Consider the following 22791-nt stretch of genomic DNA (forward strand, 5'->3'; position numbering starts at 1 on the left):
CACACCAAAAAGTTCCTATTAATTGCCACCAAGGCCTCCACACAGCCAAATCAGACAATTATAACCATGTGTTTTAAGACAACTGATAATGAAAGATGTACAGCAACTTGGGCAATGCATCATTTTGTGGTACAAAAGTGACAGAAGAATCAAAGTTTTATTTTTAGTGACAAACTACAAGATCATGTGAAATAAGCACCAATACAACCTTTAGCCTAACACTGAGGTCTCACAAAATTCCAGTGCTTAAAACTGTCTAGCTAAAACCCGATATATACAGTAAAAATCTGATCCTGTGCATCAACTTCATCAAAATTTTTGGCAACGATGATGTATTTTGTATATTGAAATATCCTTCTAAAAATAAAAGGGCCTTTGGACAAAGTGCTGACTTATCTAAATGACAGTAGAAGACCCAATAAAACTAGAGAAAACATACATACAAACATCAGTGCTCTGAAACAATTGCTATTTACTTTATGGTTTGTGTTTTTTCACATGGCAGCTCAGTAAAAGGGATTTTTTTCTATAGGTTTTCTGAATATGTAGTACCTTGATACTTAAAACATGTCTATGTCAAAGCAAGGTTTCACTGAAGTCACACAGCCAAGTGATCCTTTCACACCAACTGAATCTGTAAGAAAAAAATAGTTCCTCAAATGTTCCCTAGAGTACTGAAACCAGGCTATTATATTCAGTACAGTACTTGCTTATAAACAAATTAATCGAAGGATTTTTTACTATGAAAATATAGTCTCATGTAATAAAATGTTCAAAATAAAATTTGGAATGAATATTAATACACAAAGAAAAACTGTACTGCTCTCAAAATTTCATTGCCAAAAGATTAGCCTTCATTTGACTTTATGTATATGTTGCTAATATTTCTTCATTTAAATAATAAGGTAAGAAAAAATGTATGAATTTTTAGTAATTTATTTACATTAGCCCAAGTACAACTTTATAAAGGCAGATTTAAGATCTGCAGTCTTTGGAGGCAATGTCATAATTCCCATTTACTTCTATAAAATTAAGTTTGGGAATGAGGTAGATAATAATAAGACAAAGAAACTTCATTGCTTTTCTCAACATAGATAATGGCACTGCTAGCAAGGGAAACAATAGTGTGTTTATTTTTCTAACATTCTATCTACTTGCCTGAAAAAACAGGTTGCAACACGATCCATCACAAAAGGAAAGTCAGAATATTTTGAAACAGTTGCATTTTATCCAGTGAAAGTATGAACGAAAAGGATGCATTCTTACTCTTTAGACTAAGTCTATTAAAAGAATGCTAAAGAGAACTGAGCATGCAGATCATCTGAAGAATTCAAAACTTGAAGTGATTAATTAGACCTTATTTTGTCTCGAGCAGATTTACGGAGGTTTTTTCAACTTAGCCCCATTGTTCGTAATTACCAAAATCACACCTCCATTGGCTGGTCTGCATTGCTTCATGCATGAACAGCAATCTGATCGAGCACTCTTGTTAGGATTCCATTCGTCATTGTAATTAGCCATAATCATAGCCTTCCTGGGTGCATGAGAATGTGCAAACGACCGATTCACAACCCCAACCTATTTGAATATGAATCTTCTCAGTGAGTAGCAATAAAATAGTGGAAACAAAGCAGCTTCTCTAGGGAATTTTGTAAAGCATCCCTGTCTCTGATTCTCCCCCCTTAAAAATGTTCCCTTTTTAGTATTTGAATTCTGTTTGCTAAAACAAGGCTTGCTTAATGAAGACAATGGCTTATTATTTCTTTAAGTGGCACAGCAGGGCCCAAGTATTACAGGCCCAGCTCTTTCAGCCTTTGCCAAGGACACAGGGAACAAAGGGGCAGGCAGTAACGCCAGGCAAATAGACCTCTCCTCACACTGCACTTCGGGAGCACTTTCCCCAGAGCAGGACCCAGGTCTCGCCTATTCTGGAACTCAAAGATAGGGTCTTTTTCTCGCCGTTCCCGTAAATGACCCGCCCGGCGGCCGCAGCCGCATTCCCAGTGAGCCCCCTAACGGTGACAGCTCCTCCCGCCCGGCCCGAGCCCGCGGGACGCAGCCTGGGCAGGCGCGGGGGACAGCCGAGCCCGATCGCTGCCAAAGCAGAGACGCAATTAGGTGGGAAAACAGGAATTTTGGCGACCGCAGCTCTGGCACGATGATCTAGTTAACTTTTTAACATATTTAGCAATATTTCAGCAAGAAGAAGTCTCAGAGGCACACTAAGTGTCGAATAACAACAATTATTACTTAAGTTGCCACATACCTCCGGGCTGAAATGAAATTCTGGCTTGTACGATCCCCAAACCAGCCTTTCTTGTATAATGATTATGAATTGATTTTTTTGTTTGTTTATTGAGGAAATAATAACACGTAAATAGTGCATGGGATAGCATACAACCCTGCAGTTAATATTTAATTTTGAAATGATAACCCTCTCATGCAATATGTTACATTAGTTTTTCTTGCTACAATTTCTTGTTTCCAGAGCCTTCAACTTAATAGAGCAGCTATGCAATGGTATTTTATTCATTCAAATATTTTATTCAAGACTATTAGTAAAAAATATTAATCATAATAATAAACTATAGATTAACTAAAGATTTAAGGAGAAAGTCCCTTCAAATGATCATAAAGATAATTTCACAATATTATCTCCAATGGAAGATAAAGAGAAAATATTTATTATATATAGGTCTCCACATATGTAGGAGAAATGGCAAGTCCAAGTGTTTCACACTTACAGTCTTGAGTCAGCAATTGTTAATTCTTGTAATTAACATAACAGCCTTTCTCCTTAATCAGTCTAACGTTTTCATGAAAAAAAAATAGAAATCTCAGGATTTATTGTAACTAATAAAGGGGATAATTACTAGATCACATATTAAATAATTTTGTAGATTGATCTTCACTGATTTAGAAACCCTGCTAAATGTGGGGGTGGGAGGGTTGACACTTGTACTGTTTCTGGGGAAACAGCTACTTTCAGTACAAAGCTATGCTTTCTGGCGGACTGGTGAAGTCCATGGTCAGATCATCCTGAAGAAACTGCAGCAACGAAGAGATGCAAATTAAATCCTGCCAGATGTTGCTCTGCCATTCTAGCTCAGAAAATAGTTCCATAGCAACCATTTCCCTGTCAACCCTTACAGTCCATGCTGAAGAATCTTTCCCAGATGCTGAAAAAACACTACTGTTTTAACTAGAATAGCAAATACTTTAAAAATAACAATATTCAGCAGGCTGCAACAGAAAGGCATCTAGTTACACAGAAGTTTTTGTCCTCTTAGGCTTCCCCATTACTTTAGAACAAAGAGAAATCAGGGAAGTAAATAAAACAAATGTAAAGTTTTGTGATGGTAGCTGTTGCTCTCCTGTTGTATCCCTTTTTGATCTCTTTGCGTACATCTTGGTGTGATGCTGCAAACATTCTGTATGAGTATTTGTATTCTGACGTCATCACTGAAAACTGAACAAGATTGTAGGATCATCTCTTGCCTTCAGCAGAGAACCAGGCTGAAAAAACCCCTGATCTTAATATGCAAAACATTTAACAAGTGAGACAGGGGGCTCAGAGAAGTGTTGCTACTTTCTTTGGGTTCAGTTTTGCTGATCAGTTGAAGGAGACAAATTTCTGGTACTTCTACAGCATGTCTCTTCAGTAACTTTTTTTGTAAAGGAAATAGATGATAGAGATTCTTAGTTCAATTAGACTTATGTCACTCATTACTATTTAATTTAGATTTTAGGACTTTATCCTCCATACTTGACTGATGTTTTGGCAAATCACTAGAGAAAAAACTCTTTAAATTCTTTATATCAGTACCTGTAAGAACACATTTCACTAAAACTGAAAGGTGGTAAGTGGAAGAAAATCTTTTAGCTCATTACATAATACATAAATTGTTAAATTACATAAATTGTTAAATTATAGCAATATGGAATAAGATATAAAAGGTGTATGAATGATAATTTTATTACAATCTATTCCATACAGATTTTTTCACTACAATATTCCACCAAAATATTTTAACCATTTTCTGCATCAAAAGTCATCAAAATATGAAGAATGAATGATTTCATCTCTCCCATGCAATCTATATAAAAAGTGTGTAGGGTGGACTTTGCAATTCCATTCAAACAGTAACCATTAAGCAAAAAATCTTGGCATAGTTTGTGAACACTTTGGAAAAGAGTATCTTAAACTTATGCCTCTTTCTGTGAAGTTAAGGATTCTTCCTGTTTATGCCCCATGCTTAACTTTGCTCAGAAAGATGGGATACTTGTTATGACTTATACAACAAATTCCCTCCTCACCAAATTTTGAAATTCTGCTGCAATGAATGTCAGCTTGTTAAGAAAGTTTCTGCTGTCTCAATATATTTTGTATATGTATGATAGATTCACTTTTACTCTACTGCTTTTTTTCCCACTTCTATGTGGCAACTGAACATTTGTACAATTTAATGTTTCAGTTGTTATTAAAAGCTTTTCTGTAAAGTTTACTAATAAAGACTAAGGTAAAATGAAATTTAGATCACTTCATTATTCTGTAATATTTCTTATATAAGTCCAGCCAACTGAAAGCATGCAGCCTTGTCTGAAAAACAGAATAGAGATTATACTGAGCTAGCGATAAAATACATATTTTAATAGAATTCTATATATTTTTATACCATTTTTGTAGACTTATTTTTATATAAGTATATAGATTTACATAAATATTTATATGCATGCTTAATTATTTGAATCTCTTCTCAGCTGCAACTATTCCAGACAAACTGTTCTCTCAAACCACAGATGTCATTGGATTATATTTATGATCTATACTTTTGAGTAGCCCTCTGGGTGCACAAACACAGTATTATACTTTTTACTGTGTACTCTGTGTTCCATAAAAATGAGATTTTGTACCAATGTTATTTTTTTTTTAATATACTAATATCAGACTTTAACTAGCTCATTTTCCTTGGGGTCTCCATATAGCAATGCACTTTATTGACTTGTGTATACAAGGAATAGTGATTACTCTTAGATCGGTGTCACACAGAGCTGTAGTTAGAGCAGAATACTTGATTTTAAGTTGACCACCTCCAGCATGATTCAAGACAGAAATCATGTACATAACGTATTTCCATTTCTTACTATAATGCAAGCAATTGAGAATAACTAGTCATAAAAACAAATATACTGGTTATTGATTCTATTGAAATAGAAAAGCTAAACATTCCTACTGTTATAATTGGAGTAAGATTAGGCTTCAAAATATTAAAAGGCATGAATAACAGCTGCATACTGAAAGGTATTTTATTCAATACATATTGAGGCATAAGGTTTCACAGCTCTATGAAAAGTTTAAGATATAACAAACAGTCTTTTAATAGAGATGGAAACATTCAATTTTGGGTTTTGATTTTTTTGTTATTAAGAAGTAGGAGGTTTTATTTATTTTTATTTTCCTTAAATAGATAACCCCACATAAATCTCTGTAGAAATATTATTTTTTCTTCAAAATTTATCTCTCAAATTCAGGATGCTAGAATAAAGTTACAAAATAATTAAATATGGCATTACAAAAGAAACTTGTTTCACTTTCATTCTAGAGAACTTTCAGTTAGTTTCTGCACTGCACAGAGTAGGATAGTAAATATTATGTATTTAAGGTTGCAAAAATACAGGCAGGCAGATAAATACTGTAGTCAAAAATTATAGGACAGTTCTGAAGTTGCATCACTGAGTACTTGTTACATTTGCTACACAATGCAAAATGTGATCTTTTTGTTTTTTACAAAGATGTCATAAAGTTTTTAGCTATAGAATCAACCTTCCTCATCTCAAAAGGGACGACTTACACACTCTGCAGAAAGGCCCTATCAGAGAAGATATACGGTGTAAATTTATTAGCAGTTTGGTGTCTACAAAACCTTTGATTCTTTGGCTGAAGAAACTGAAAGATGTGTTCTTGCTAAGAAAGAAGAACTTCAGAAAAAGAAAGAATAATCAAAAGATGCATTGGAGGGCTCTGGATGCCCTCTTTCTGCCTCGTGAAAAAGAAGAGAACATTTAAGGCCACAGAGTATTTCACTTTAAAATTTTTGTATGTCTACTCCTTGTTTTCCAGGGACCATACTTCAGAGACCTGGATTTGATTTGATTTGGTTTGAATTAGAATTGCCGAGTAGAAGAATAAAGAGGGTTTGGTTTGGTTCCACTTCTGTCTGGAAACTACATTTTCTGTGTTTTTAACTGAAATACTTGTTTCATTTTACTTAAATAGTATACTTTGATTCTAGGCAACTTTAAAGCATTTAATTTAAAGAATTCGAAGAACAGTTTCTAAAGTCTTTCAATTACAGCCCTCATAAAAATTGTATAAGTCAGTAGGAGCTGAACAGAAAAAATAAATAAAATTAAGTGATCTGAACAGTCAGGTCTAAGAATAAAATTACCAGCTTCTAATTAATCACTAAATTATTAAAATAATTATCAGGATTAGGTTACAGTTAGAAATCTAATACAAAGTCTTCCTCTGTGACCTTTCTCTGCAAGACAGGTTTCGTAGCATAAACTGTGTAAAACAAACTGATGAACATTTATGAGGTGATCTGATAGAACACTGAGGCAACTATAAAAAAGCACAGATTATAAAGATATAAAACAAAATACTCTTCATGCAACGTTCCTAGAGACCTAGATATTTTATTTTTTAAAATTGTACACATGTATAAAATGGATTTAAGATGTCTTCCCTCCCTCCTTCCCTCTGCTTCCTCATCTACTGCCAGGGCTCTCACTCCTTTGCACCAGTACAAACATCTCTGTGGCTGCTGTCAGGTTACTGTAATGACCTAGATAAAAATAAAACTAAGAGGAAAAAACCCACAAAACCAAAACAAAACCAAACCCACCACAAATGCATTTTTTACTGGTTTTAAGATCTACCATTATAGTGATCTGATTAATAGATGGAAACCTAAGTGCAACCGAGAGAGCATTGAACTGTGGCACAGGACATGAAAAACAGATGGAAGTTCCTTAATCTGGTTCTGATGCAACAGCAAGTGTTCATGTAGCTCTATCCCAAGTGAACTCTCCATCCCGCATATGAGATCAAGTCATATCCTAAGGGAAAAATATATGATTCTGTAGTAAAATAGCATAATAATGAATCAAAGTGTAATTTTTGTTGATTGTGATGTATGGCATTTCCTAGTTTGTTAAAAAAGCAAATGAAAATTTAAGATTTATGTGGCATCATACTAGCATAAGGAACATTTATTGACAGAGACAGAATATGTAATCCAAAAATGTGACCCTTTCAACATTAATAAGGATGTGCTGTTTCTCACCATCCTTGGGAATGGAAAAACAGAACAGTATCCAAACACAGAAATTTTCCCACAAATCCAGTGGTATCATTAGAACATATAGACTCAAAAATCCTGAACACCACCCTTACTTTATCCTAGTTTTTCTAGCCCAGTAACTCCACTTGAGCAGTCTGTTTTTAAAAACACTAGTTATTCTTGCAAATAACACTACGCACAAGTAGAAGGAGCCAAAATGTCACCAGCTTCGATAATTATGCTCAGGTATCCTTCTTAAAGGGCAGTTGGATTGATATTCCTTACTCTGGTCTTGCTTTAGTAGAGAAACAAACTGCAGTCAAAGGAGTGCAGGTAGATCCAAGGGCCTGGAAGGATTTATGAATCTTTAAGGTTAGATGTTACCCACTTATCCAATACTACATCTTTAAGACTTTCCAGACATTTCTATAGTTGTGTCATTTCTACAGTTTATGCTTGAAAACTCATCGTCACATTGACCATTCTAAATTACCAAAGTAAACCAAATGTTAATAGGAGGAAAGAACATAGATATATTTAAGCACTCAAAGACAGTAAAACAGCAAACACAAACAAATGAAGAAATGGGGGGTTCAAAGAATCAATCTTGTTTCTTTAACTACAAGATGACATATTGCCTTTCTGATATTATTGGTGCATGTACATGCGTGCACACCCACACCAGACCTTGGAGGAGATATTTTCGTAGCAATGCTTAAGTCACTATTGACTTTCCTAGAACATGTAGAATTTATATTTCCATTTTACACCCCTCCAAAATGTGAAAGGCAAACCCCAATATCAAGAACGATTAGTAAATGTATACTAGAGCTTAAATTTTAAGGAACCTTTTGAAATGTGAAGAAAAATTGTGGTGTTCTACAAGCAGAAGTGCAAAGCCCTGCAGCTTGGATACAACAACCCCCTATACCCCCTATACCAGCAGAGGTTGGGAACTGGCTGGTTGAGTAACAGTCCTGCTCCCTTGAGGGTTACGGTGATTGCCACGTTCTAGTGCAGCCAGTAGTGCTCCTGTCATAAAGAAAGCAAATCACGTCCTGGGCTGTGTTAAAAATAATGTGGCCAGCAAGTAAAGGAAAAATATTGTCCTAAATGTCTATGTAGAATACAATGTCCTGTTTCCTCACCCCACCGTAAGAAATACATTGAAAAGCTGGAAAGATGTTCCAGTTCAGGGTTACCAAAATAGTTGTCAGATAAATTATTTACTATTCCATATATTGCCTCTAGGTTCTGGTATTCAATAGTTTGGCAGGAGATTTGTGAGGTATTAGATACATTTTTTCCTCATTAGATTTTTTTAAGTTAAAGAGAAAACAGATAAGCCTGTCCACTTCAGTCACTTTTAGAACCTGAGACTATATGACAGGTACTGTTGAAAGTCTTCTAATCATTTGAATCACATGGAATCTAGAGGCCCAAAGCACTTTGTGCATTGTCAATAGACTAGTCATACTAATTTTAAACATCTCTGGCTTTCCTGCATGAAAAAGGGATATTCCTTGGTAAGCTAAATCAATATCAAAGCCTTCAAGAAGAATTAAACTGACACAAGTTTAGAGAGTTTTTAGTGTGTTGACTGTGGAATCTAAAGCTGGAGGTCTTTTTACATTTTTCATTTAGTTATGGTAGACTGAATATGAATCTCAGACTTCTTATGAATGCAGTTTTAAATTTACCTGATATGGCTAGAAAGCGAAACCAAGTATGTACTGAAAAATACACATGTATGTATAAATACTGCACATGGTAAAGATGTAGTTTTAAGTTAAAGGAATGTTAAGAATATAATAGAACAAATGAAGTCTGTTAACACATTTAAAGTTGTACCATTATTTTTGTGCTTCACTTTCTTTACCTGTAAAACACCTGTGTTTCAGAAGCATAGGGAAGCCTTATTCAGTAAGCAGCAGTATGTTATGACATTTTCAAAAGGAAGGTAATGCAGAAATACAAAATAGTAGGCTCATCCATCTAATTTCATAGAATCACAGAGTAATTTCCTTTGGAAGAGACCTCTGTAGATCATCTCATTCAATTCTCTGCCCCAAACATGGATAACTATTTTTCTATTATCCAGCTGAAATTTTCTTTATTGAAAATTGTGACTGCTGTCTTTTCGCTTTCTGTCGTGCACCAATGAAAAGTGTCTGGCTCTGTCTCCTCCATAACACCCCTTTAGGCACTGGAAGACTGCAATTAGATCTCAATTAGCTTTCTCTTCCCTAGGCTAACCCAACCAATAAAATGAACAGAAGATTCTGGAATAAACTCACAAACTAAATGAGATGGTGGGAGTTTGAAAGGACTGCGGAGTGGTTAATGATCTAGAAACCATTCATGCAGTGATTAATAGCAACAACTGCCCCAAAGATATCTGATGACCAGGAAAAGCAATAACCTTCCAGAAATTATAGAACAATAGTTATTACATCCCTAGCTAGTAACAACATTGAAACTTTAAAAAAACCTCCATACCAAAACAAAAAGCTAAGATGAGCATTGGATAGGATATAGATATACACTTTTTGCTAAGGAGGAATGAATGGTTTGAACTTATTTAAATTCTTGAAATATCAATAAAGTTGTAGGCAACTGGGGAAATATGTGATATTACAAACTACACCTCAACTAGAAGGTGTTTCTTTAGGTCTTGAAAATGGCTTTGTCATGGTTCTTCATTAAAATGTAGCATTTATTGGAGAAGAGGGTAAATATTTCTATGAGGAAAAAACCTCACACACAATTAAAGTTAGGAATAAATAGGACTAAAAAGTAAGTACAATAAGAACATAATTTTTGGTCCACCAAATCTGTGATTTAGATAGATTGACTTAGATGAGAATTTGCAAACAAAGAACTTAACTATTTAGCACCTTCACCAAGTACTTTAAAGTATTCTGAAATAAATACTCATCAAATGTGACTCAGGTACTACATATTGCTGAGCAACTGTAAATAATTCCTTGCAGGAAATTTTATTCACTAAAGACCTGAAGACCTGAATCAAATAATTTTCGTATAATATCATATCAGATCAGACATAACTACTTTAAAAAACTCATTTGGAAATAAAAGGCAGTAGTTTTTATCTAGATAATATCTTAGAGCCTTATCCTGTTATACCACCAATTTCATAACCTGCAGGTGAGAATGTGGATATAAGCAAAGACATTTCTTAGCTGATATGGAAATATTGTTTTAAATACAAAAACTTAGAAAAACCATTCTAATTTGCTAGTGCACATTATCCCTGTGTAAGGATGGAATAGTTTTGACTTCCTTACAGAAGTAACAGCAGCATAAAAGGCTGCCACTTTATAATGAAATATACATGGGTACAAAATTATTAAAGCAGAGAAAACACGCTTCACTCTTAGAGAGAACTCACTTTTACATTCGAAGGCTTATCAGCAAACCTCTGATAAAATAAAAGATTATGAGGAACAGCACAGTTCCAGCAGTCCCAACGTGTATTTGCTACTTTTAAATTTTCATCAAATAACCCAATGCTAACCAGTAACTGGAATTTCGAGCTACAGCTAGAGAAAATCCAAAAATTAAGTCACTTCTTGAAAGATATTCTTGAAAGATTATTCTAACCTGATAGTCGTCAACATATTAGATGATATCACCACCTTAGGTTATGTTTAAAAAACCTAGATTAATAATCTAGGATTCTTAATGCATAAATTAACAATTACGTGGGGAAAAAATATGGGGCTGAATCTCCTGCTCTCCATGATTGTTATTACTGATGGTTACTAGTTTTGTCTAACTAATGCATCAGGAAGTGGTCAGGCGGTGGACAGGATTATCTGGGTATGTCCCTTCCAACTGAAATATTCTATTCTATTCTATTCTATTCTAATCATGTGAGCATTTGAAATTAACTTCATGCAGTCAGTCAGATAGTCTTAATCACCTTATGAGATGGTAAATCCATATAAGTTTGACTTTCCATACTCTTGAGAGCAAACTATTGTCCCAATTAGCTCCAAATCTGCACACAAGACATAGACATAACCTTGTTTTCTGTTATCATGAATGTCTGGAGAGAAGAGATCACTGATGGACTGATGTCAGGAAGTATGTGAACAGGAAGCTGTATTCACACTTGCTATACATAGCTTAAGGACTTCTGTTGCAGGTGGACTGAATTTTATGAACTTCTTTTATTATTTCACAGAAATAATAGATCAAATTTATCACAGTTGATGATAAATATATTGCAAATCATATGCTATGCATTTCTCATTTAATTTGTCATGGAATTTTTTTGAGTAAGTTCAAGTTAAAAAATTAATAAAAATCCATGCATAAATTCAATAAAGATCAAGGTTTTTCCTTATCAGATAAACTCTATCTAAAAAAAAAAAAAAATATTGTTTTGGGGAGGGTTTATATTATCATTACTCTGGACAGATGCTTCTTATAGTTCGTCAAAAAAGGACAAATTCAGGGATATTACTGAAGAGTTTGAGACAGCTTATTTTTCCAATCTCTTCAGAAAAACATCAAAGAACATAAGGAATAAAAATAGTAAAGCAGAAAGAAGACATAAAATAAAGATTTAATTCTAGAAAACAAAAATGCAGCTTTTCTCATCTCTAGCTTAAGCTAGAAATTCCCAGCTAAATTAGAAAATTGGCAACTATTATTTGAGCTCAATATGAATCAACCCCTGAGAGCTGTATGACAGCAAGAATTTTAAACAGGCTAGCTTGTTTTAACTATGAAAGGAGTAGAGTAGCCGTAATAACTGGAATACAAATTTCCAAACAAATGCATACTTTTGTATCAATTTGTACTTGCTTGTGGCTTCACCCAAACTGCTGCATGGAACAGACGGTTAGATTTTGGAACAAACATAAAAAGGACTGCAGTGTTCACTAGATAAATATGTGGCCTGGCTTTTGTTGTTTTTTGGGGTTTTTTTTTTAGCAAGCATTTGAACTGATCTGTGAACATATCAAGCAAAAAAATCCTATTAAGGTAAGTTAATGCATTTTGTCTTTAACACTGTGGAAGCACAAGGTAAGCAACAGCTCAAAGGAAACTTAAATTCACCTGAGTTCAAGTGCAAAATTCACACTCTAGCCCAAGCTTTGATAAAAGGAACGTTTCTGCCTCAGATATGAGCTTTGTCCAGGGCCCCTGTCTACCACTCTAGGAATAGTAAGAGTAGCAAGGTTCCAATGCTGTTACTAAATGGCAAGGCAAAGTAGGGGTCTCCCATCTGAACTGGCCTTTTTAAGAGCCTGAAAGGCCAAAAGAAGAAGCACAGAATGGGAACATAACTGACTGTACAGGCTCGTATAGATATTTATGATTCAAAGGTGTACCACCACTGGCTTCTGACCCTAGCAGAATTTGTTTGGATATGAAGAGAACAGAGCAATATTGACTGTGTTACTTTTTGACAGCAGAACTGTACTTCAGTGCACATAGTCTTCATTATGAGACAAGATCCCCTACATTACAATAGAACTCATATTTCTAAGCAGATCTGCATTCAGACTAAAGTTTCAACTACACTGGAAGCAACATCCTCTTTTAGCCTCACTGTAGCCTGAGAAGATATTAATCTGAATATTTGTATCTCTTTAAAGACCATCATTTGTGATTTTCATTTGTCTTTTTGTAATAGTTCTTTAAATAAGGCATGGATTTACTTGCATATATGAATATAATAATTTGAAAACAATGCATGAGATTTAAATTAATTATTTTTAAGTCTAATGTGTTAGTTAGGTTATTGAGACGTTTAACTCTGATATTCTAAATACAGAATTCTACCAGGTCCTACAGTGATTTAAATTTTTTCAGCGTAGAGAGACTATGTAGCTTTAAAACCAAAGTCAGACACTTTTTTTTTTGCATGGTATTGAAGGAAGCCACAGTAGAGCATACTAGCAACCCACAGATTCTGCCACTTAATACAACTGCAGTATTTATGATTCCCCACAATTGTCTGTTTCCTGAGTGCCAATGTGGAAAGCTGAAAGCCAAGAGGAACTATCTCATTTAAATATTTAAGATATTTTATTTTTTCTCTGATAAAATACCACATGCTACAACTAGTGTCAAAAATTCACAGTGCTATTTGAAATGTAAATATAGACTCAGCCTTCTTTTTTTTTCATAAAACACATAATTCAGACACCTTAATAAGAGATTTTATCAGACACTTTAAATGAGCTGAATTTTTAAGATCATTAATGTCTTAAAGATGCAATAATATCTTGAAACTAGCACCTCTTAAGAAAGTTACATCATTATGATTGAAAACAAACAAATGGAAGTATCTTTTTCTCATTGTAGAGGTAGGTACCTCTCACACCACTGCTACATAGTGCAAGCAAAAGTTTTATTTCAGTGGGTTTAATCACAAGGCATTAAGTGCATGGTTAAATATTTGCAGGAACAGATTTCTTTCATGACAAATTTATATTTCATCAAACCAAGTTGTCAACAACTTTCAAAGGATGAGGAATTTAGGGAAAGGAAAAAAAAAGTGTAAAATTTAGGTCTTGCTGTTTTAGGAAGTTTTCATGAATGTTAATCCAAATGATTTCTGTCCAATGACACACTTATTTAATAAGAAAATATGTAAAAGGCATTCTTTACTTAAACCAGATCCTGCTGAGTTATCCTCAAGAATAACCCCATGAAGATAAACCCTTCATAGCTAAGCAAGAGGAGATACAGATGAAAAAAGCAAGATGGAAGAAAGTAAAATGACAATAAAATAGATATTATTAGCAAAGACATACTACTATTTTGCAGAATAATAATATGAGGAATGAGAGCAGTGCTCAGGCCTGATCAGAACTCAGTAGCATAGTAGATGTGAACATGAATTTGATGCGAAATATTCATTGAGGCTAGTGATGAGAAAATGATGCTGAAATGATGATGAATTAATTTATACTTTGAAAGTAGTATAGGAAATGAAATGGAACTGATGGAGATAAATTTGCCTCATGCACATGCATCATATATAGTGGACAACAAAAATGAAACAATGAAAAATTAACAAAATATATATTGTTTGTCACAAAACTGATGAGAACAGACATCCACAAAAAATACACTTCCAATGCAGAGACATTCATTGAATATGGTTTTAGAGTATATGTTTCCAGTGATAGTGAACTTTTCTCTATTAATTTTATAGACATACAGTATGACATTTTCTTAAATGCCTCACATTCTCCTTTACACCTTATTATTTTATAAGCTGTATTATAACTGTTTAACATATCTCTTCAACACTCTTACAGCAAAATAAGGTATTTACAATTTGTATTTAATTTCTGTAGTTTCTTAGCTCAACATTTTCATCATCTTTAGTCAGTCAACAGCATACACAATATATGAATACCCATACCTATGTTGGGTACTGACTTATATTTATACAAAAGAAATAATTGATAATGATGATCCAGTTAATCTGCACTGCTCTGCTTTTCTTCACTGAATTTTATGTTGTTCAGAAAGTATACTTGTCCGTATGAGCTAGGTCAGGATATCCATGGCTACATCAAATCAGGTGATTGTGGAAAGCTACAGAACCATTTCATTTCTAACAGATGCTACGGATACTTCAACAAGCAAGAAGTTCATAATCGTAGAGGATGACTCTTCCTGCTATTCACATGAATTTTTTATGCTACACCTTTGTGTTTTTCAAGGCAAAATCTACCCCAAATATTCATACTGAAAGACTGTATAATTCCTACATTTCTTTCTTAGGTAAATATTACACTTAACTCTATGCCATTTTTTTACCTGAAATGATATTTAAAAAATCAGAATTGATACGAAAAAGTAGTTGAAGAAATTATTCAGTATCTGAGCCTCAAAGCAGAATGGTCACAGTACATGACTACCAGAAATGAAAACATCAAAAACACATTGATTTTTATGTGGTCAATTCCATTTGTTTTGTCACTTGCCAGAGAACTCTGCAATATTTGGGTAAAAGGAGGAAGGCTGATAACTAATGGCCAGAGAACAAGTCATCCATTAATTGTATAGGGCTCAGAAATCACCTTCAGGGCAGATAGAGAAAATTCATCAGTGCTATGTTTCTCGCACTGAACAAAACTTCCTGACAAAACAACAAGATGCACTTTTAAGACAGATGTTTCTGCTTGTAGCTTAAAGATTAAAGTAGAACAAGTCCTGGCACTTCTAGACGACAACCTTTCTAGCCAGGAAAAGCTTACTCTGCCTGAAAATAACAAGTATAACAAGAAGTCTTGGCTATATTACCTACTTACTTTCTAAAATGCTTCCATCTTCAAGAAGAAAGGTATCTGCTTACCTGAAGGAGGAGGAGCAATTTGTTTTTGTCCTACATGTCAATTTACCAATTTCCAAAGCTTACACCACCACTTGTGTCCTCTGGAGTCCATAGTAACGTGAATTGTCTTTATCCAAGTACCTAGCAAATCATTGTCACATAGCAGCAGTCGACCTTTCTGTTCAATCTATGCACTTTTCAGGAGCTATAAATCAGTTGACTTTCAAGCTCGATGAGATGGCATATGCCCTGGTTTGAAGAACAGATGGAGGCTTGGGGGAAAATTGTTTCTGCAAGCTTACTACAAGCAGCACTGCTCCATAAAAGTGAACCATTCACACTAATTTCTCACATAAATTATACAGGCAGGGAGCACCAGCCCATTCAGCAGAAAATCTTTCAACTAGCCTTCAGAGGTCATTTAGCAAATTTAAATTAGTTATTTCTGATCCATGGCTGAGTTTTCATTCCATACACTTTCAAGAGATGGCAAATTACATCAAATAAAGGAATGACTTTAATTGTGTATTCAGGGAAAAAGGAACAGTAAATTAACTGGCACAATACTACTGTTTTCTAGAATCCTGGGATAAGTTGCAACTATTAATTAGCCACAGAGGAATCAATGAATGAAATATGTCTGCTGTGTGCTACAGGAATCAGGTAAACTGTCACTATCTTTTGCAAGGCTTTTTTTAGACCCCATCTCAACACTAGTCCCCAGATTCAGCATTGATGTTGTTAAAAGAAAGGAGATCTCACACATTTGCAGGAAAACCTTTACTTCTTAAGAAAAACATATTATTCAGCGGTTAAGTAAATGGACATGTCATGCTTTTAAAAAACATGGTACATTTTTTGAGCACAGAGGAAAGAGCCATTTTGTTAAATTAATAAATTATAAATATGAAAGAAATGGAAAGGACTAGAGGACTGTAAAAAATCTAATTCTAGAAAGAATTACATTTTACAATCACATTACTTGTGAGCCACAAGTGGTAAAAAGGAGAGATTGCACTGAGTAACCTCTAATTCATAATGTGACATAACTCGGTGTTTCACCACAAACATTAGTTCAAATGTACAAAGTAAAATCAACCAATGAGTATACTGGTAAGTACTGAAATAGTCACAATGATTTTTATAGGTTTTCATAAAAACATAGTGTTTTGCTACAGGGTTTTGCAGTAGCATTTTGATAAGAATCTTTTTAAATCTCTAACATTTCATATTTCTTCTAAGACCTAAGTATTATTAAAAATCTTTTTCAACAGAAAATTAAATCTAGCATTGTGCTTTTGAAAAGTAAGATTTGAATATGACAAATTTATTTGGAATCATGTTATTAGTGGTGGGATCAAATCAACAAAGAAACTTCAAACTTGAAAAATTTATTGTTTCAATACTTCCTCTGACTATATGTCCCATGGAATGGAAACTGGAAATACCCAGAGTTACGCAACAACTTATAAAATGTTGCCTTAATTGAAGGACATCAGCTTGGTACCCCATTTTAGTCAGTAAATGATTAAACTGAAAGATGATTAAACTTAGCCATGACACATAAAATGCTAGAGTCAATATAAAAAATCCAACCACGAACCTATTGCATATAAATATCAAATTAACACATTGTTAAATATAAATGTAATTAGGTCAAATCTAACACTTTCTTAGACTTAAGACAGAGATTTGAATTGGCAGTTGTTAAAAAGGATGATGATAAGCTCTAGAACTTTCATAATTTGAGACATTATCATAGAATCATAGAATGGTCTGTGTTGAAAAGGACCTTAAGATCACCTGGTTCCAACCCCTTCACTGTGGTTAGGGATACCTTCCACCAGATCACACCATAGGTTGCTCAGTCTGGCCTTGAACACTTCCAGGGACAGGGCAACCACAAATTCTCTGGACAACCTGTTGCAGTGACTCACCAGCCCCATAGTAAAGAATTTCTTCCCACTATCTAATCTACACTTACTCTCTGTCAGTTTAAAGTCATTCCTCCTTGTCCTGTCACTACATGCCCTTGCAAAATCTCTCTCCATCTCTCTTGTAGGCTCCCTTCAGATACTGAAAGGCTACAATTAGGTCATCCTGAAAATTCCTCTTTTCCAGGCTGAAAAATCTCAATTGTCTTAGCCTTTATAATTTATAGATGGACAGGCTGCTGGGCCATCTTGGCTAGACTATGCTTTTGCCAAGAAAAGTTGGACCAGATGGTCATTGAGAATTGTATGATTCCATGATTCTGTCATAGCTGATCAAAAATGGATTCCTGTGAGCATTATCAACTAAAAACTTAATCGATTGTAGGAAAATTTGTAATAGCATAGGGAGAAAAAGGGACAGGATAATGAATATTATTTACATCTGGCAATGAGGATCCCGTTCTACTGCAGTCAATGGAAATTTTGTTGTTTTATTTGCTAGCAAATATATTGCATTTATTCTCTCTTTGTATGATCTAGGGTCGTAGAGGGGGCATATGTACACTACTAAATAACATTGCTCAAGAAATTTAAAGGAGTTTTCATTAAATGAAAAGCAGGTCATAGTCATTAAGATGTGCCTATTTCTTAGAATTCTGCATTTAAAAACCAAAACTAGAACAGTCTTGTGATAGCAATTTTAAACAATCTCTAAGAAAAAGTCACATGCACATCAGCCAAGACAACACTTTTTATAGTGATTAGCTGGGTATTAATATCACAGTCATAAAGAATGATGAATGACATTTGTCTAAACACAACTCTTTATGCACAGTATTTGCTTGTGCTTGCTTCAGTAAGCCATAGTATACAGATTATTAATAACTTCCAACTTAAGATGATGCAACTGAACTATTGCTACTTTTAGTTTAAAGCTGAATATTTCTTTCTTGCTACCATGCCACACAGTTTGCTGTATTACTGCCTTCATAGAAAACTGAGAGTTTTACTTTACTTCAAAATAAAAAAAAATTATTTTCCAAACTATTCCTTTACACTACATCTGTTAATACAATTGTGGGGTTTTTTTCCTACAGGGAGCATCTAAAATTTGCTTCTTCAAGACTTTACTTCTTCACCTCCATTCATACTTCTATCTATTATTATGCATTATTATGTATTATTTCTAGCTTAATAAATTCTTGCTTTCAGTTGTCTTTTTTTGAATCCACACAGCAATTTTCTGTTATACCCACACACTTGTATTGGAGACAGGCTTATAAAGGATCACTGGAATGATTTTTAAAAAGGAGCCCTCTGGGAAAGATAAACAGAGGTCAAGTGCAGCAGAAAACTGAACTATTGCTTAAAACACTAATGAAGACATTAACTAAAATATAAACTAACATGACTCAATGATGTACTTACTGTGTCTATGCATGATACATGACTGTTTCTCTTTCTACATAATTTTGCAAAAAGCTTTCATTCTGCATGACAGCACTTGTGGGGTACTTACTGGTTTTTTTACAGTGTCGTCTCAACATCTTTTACTAAGAAGACATTAAATACAGTTTAACAAAAAATAGAAGCAGAAAAAATATGTCTCTAAAATAATTTTTTTTGGAAGTATTATTTTTCACAGCAGTTTGCTCTCTTTGCTTTCAGATTCTGAGGCTGCAATTCCATGAACAGTTAAACTAACCTAGCAGTTAGTTGAAAGAAAAAGTTTTGAAATCCCTCAACTCTCTCACATTTTTCACTGTACTTCACTACTGTTTCTCTCTTCTTCACCAACAGACAGCATTAGCACTCATGGATTGTCATGTAATCAAAGTTTCCAGGACTATGAACATGTTGCTTATCGAGAAAAAACACACCCACCTTCTTTTCCTGAGTTAGTGAGATAAAATTACTCACAGAGGTCTCTGATAAACTTCAGTGCCAGTGTCAACTATGCTTTAGAAATAGAGAGCAGAAGAGGTGAAGCTGAACCTCCCCTTAGACGGCAATAAGCTTAAAACCCCTCAACTTCTTGAATTACATCTTGAACTACACAAATTCCAAGAGGACAGTATAATAATGGGGCCATTCTGTAGGGTAAATGAGCTCCATCCAATTACTTTTAATTTATTTGGGGATTTGAACTTTAGGTACCAGCTTAATCATAGCAGTTCAGAATTCTATGTAAACTAGTATACAACATACTAATAAAAACTGTAGTTCTATGGAAAGTTCAAATTATTTGTAATCCGTACTATTAAAATCAACCTTCACTAACAGGTGCAAGGAGAAAGTGTATGTGCATTCCAAATTCATGATGTTGAAGGCAGATCACTTTCTTTCACCACTGCATTTAGTTTCTATCACAAAGAAATAATTTTGCTACCATAAGTTATACTAGCTCCTGAAAAAAACCCATTAACTGTGTAGGAAAGAGGAGATGAAGAGAAACCAAAATGGTAGAAGTCATATCCTTAGGAGACATTGACACTCTGGGAAAAAACCTCATAAGCCCCAAAAGATGGATATCATGTTCATGTTGACATTTTGCTTAAAAAGTTGGAGTTTCTGAATTTGGTTTTCATTTCTCTGAAATTGCTACAATTCTTTTGAAGAACAAAAGCTTTTTTTACTCCTGCATAATGACTTGCATAATTAACTCCACTCCCTAAAAAATAATTTTTCAAACATTCTGATGACTTTCTGTTTGATACAGAGAGACTGCATTTCAAACACATACTGTATAACTCAGAGATACTTTCTTGGTTTTTATCAACTTTTTTAGTCAAAGGTTTAATTGCATTCTGACCTTTTTTAATTCAGTATCATATATTTAAAAATTGAAGTCCTTTTCAGACCTGAACTATGAGCTTTTATTATTCATATCTTGGTATGAGATTGTGCAAAAGAATGTATTAATACATTTTGAAATAAAATTGCAATATACATAAGCAGAAAAAGAACTGTGGGATCCCACAAAAGTAGTCAAAAGACTTATAAATATTTTAGTACATTCTTTTTATATAAAGATCACTTTCTAATATTATCAAATTCTAAATAAACAACAATTTATGTTCCCAAGTTTTATGTTTAATACACTTTAGAAATACTTTTTCAAACCATACCATTATTATTCATTCTCTCTTAGTGGAAAAAATCAAATACTTAATATTTGGAAAGACCCTTGAATATTTGTTCAATAACTCAACCAAAGAAGTTGTGTATTTCCAGATCTTAAAAACTACTTTATAAAAGAAACATAAGCATTAAATATTTGCAGAAATTTTAAGGCACTGATATATATGCAGTTCTATTTATGATTACTGAGGAAGGACAAAAACAATGGCTTCAAATTAGATATTAAAATGTTATGTTGAGTTTATACCATTTAGCACAGATTCACTGACTGCTAGTACATCCACTGAATGGGGATGAAAAGTCTGGAATGCATTTTGAATTTTTTTTTAGTTTAATTGCAATCAAAGCCAGAAATTTGTGTACCATGTTATGTTTTGTTTTCACAGAGATAATTAACAAGTAATTCTCTATATTGAGTTTTTGAAAATGACAAAAAGACAACTTTTCTCCAGATTTGAAAGCAAATATTAGGAACTCCAAGACAACCATGTCTTCTTCTTTTAGACATAAATGCAGTTATATCCTCTAGAACCACGTAATTTTGCTTTGGCATTATCAGAGTTTTTTTGATCCTTTTTTTTTCCCTCTGGATGGTATTCTTTAGAATCAGGTTCGATTTCCTGTTCTTGTATATAATATGTTGTAAATGTATATTATCTTTTCACATTTTTTCTTCCATTAGGTTGAAACAGGTTTATTTGAACATGCAACAATAGTAAAACTTACCAATCAGAAGGACAGCATTACAGAAATATTCTAGCAGATGCCTATCTACACTTAAAGAATTAGTCTGAAAATTCACCAAGAACACACATCTTGCTATAATGGTCCTCTAGTGAGATCTAATTTGCTTTGGTCCCTTTTTTAAAGAAAAGACACCAAGGTAAACACCATGGTTTATCTGCACAGTTTAAACTTGTTTATGCTTAGGATTAATTTGGAGCAAGAATGCCTCTTTCTAAATTTAGTGCATTTTGGAAACCATTAAGCTATGTAACAACAACAAAGCACCATTATTTCATAATTAAATATTCAACACATGCAGTTACTCAGAAATAGTTCTACACAGTTCCTGAAGTTTAAGTTTATATTTTATCTAGGTCTACAGTTATCTACATAACTACAGTTATGCATAGCCAGCCCTTACAGGTAATTAATTAATCATGGACTTAAAATTATAGATATGCAGAACTGTCATAATATCAAGGGTCATTTGTGTGTATTTTTTGGTATATATTAACCAAACACAATTCATGTATATTAAAGCATTCTCCTGTTCTGGCTGAAAATGACAGCATTCTGTCCACAGAATTACAATATAGTGAACAAGTGTTCAAAGTGTTTAAAAAAAAAATTAACGTCTGACAATTACAGTTTTGTTTCAGTAATTATAGAAACAAACAAAGAAGCAAATAAAATACATCTGTGTATTTTACAGGAAAGAACAAAATCCTTTAGCATTTTCCTATGTCAGTAAAAAATCAGTTTCTGAGACTCTCCTGAATATTCTCTCATGCACCACTTCATAGAAAAACTAACAAGAGTGAAATGAACCATGACATACATTATAACTAAACAGAGTAAATAAACCTCTCTCAAAATAAAACATTGATACTGTGCAATTATAGCAGGATTAAAATATCACTGTTACCATTTATTTCTTCTTTTTATCCTTCCACTAGATCATGATTCATGCAAATAATTATAGGTCAGCCAAGCTTTTGCCTAGACACGTTCCATTAATAAAATATATATTTTTAATTGTCATGAATTTTAGCAGTATTGAGTAAAATATATTAATAAAAAATTAACTTCTTTATATGGATATAAAATTAAATATGATGAACTGATGAAAATTAGCCACTAAATGTCTTTTGGATAGTGCAACTATGTCCTTAAAACAAGTGAAAAATACAGACCTTAGTTTATCTGTACCTTTAAATATCAGCTAATGATGAACATCATTCTCACCCTTTTGCAGCTCTGGGCAGCCTTTAAGACTTCAGAAGGTATCTAATGCAAAGTTTGAACTGGAAAA

General features: G+C 33.7%; 1 protein-coding gene and 1 long non-coding RNA gene across 2 annotated transcripts in view; one reads left to right on the forward strand and one right to left on the reverse strand.

The window, feature by feature from the left end:
- The window catches only part of LOC125322704, a 37514-nt gene extending 18717 nt beyond the window's left edge, over positions 1-18797 (forward strand). Inside the window, exons 3-4 of the long non-coding RNA XR_007202184.1 lie at positions 16259-16341; positions 18710-18797. This is a non-coding gene — a long non-coding RNA (uncharacterized LOC125322704). The remainder of the gene's footprint in view (positions 1-16258; positions 16342-18709) is intronic.
- The window catches only part of PACRG (parkin coregulated), a 223746-nt gene that overhangs the window by 149015 nt on the left and 51940 nt on the right, over positions 1-22791 (reverse strand). The window lies entirely within an intron of this gene.

This window comes from Corvus hawaiiensis, chromosome 3, assembly GCF_020740725.1.
Source record: "Corvus hawaiiensis isolate bCorHaw1 chromosome 3, bCorHaw1.pri.cur, whole genome shotgun sequence".
In the NCBI taxonomy this organism is placed as follows: Eukaryota; Metazoa; Chordata; class Aves; order Passeriformes; family Corvidae; genus Corvus; species Corvus hawaiiensis.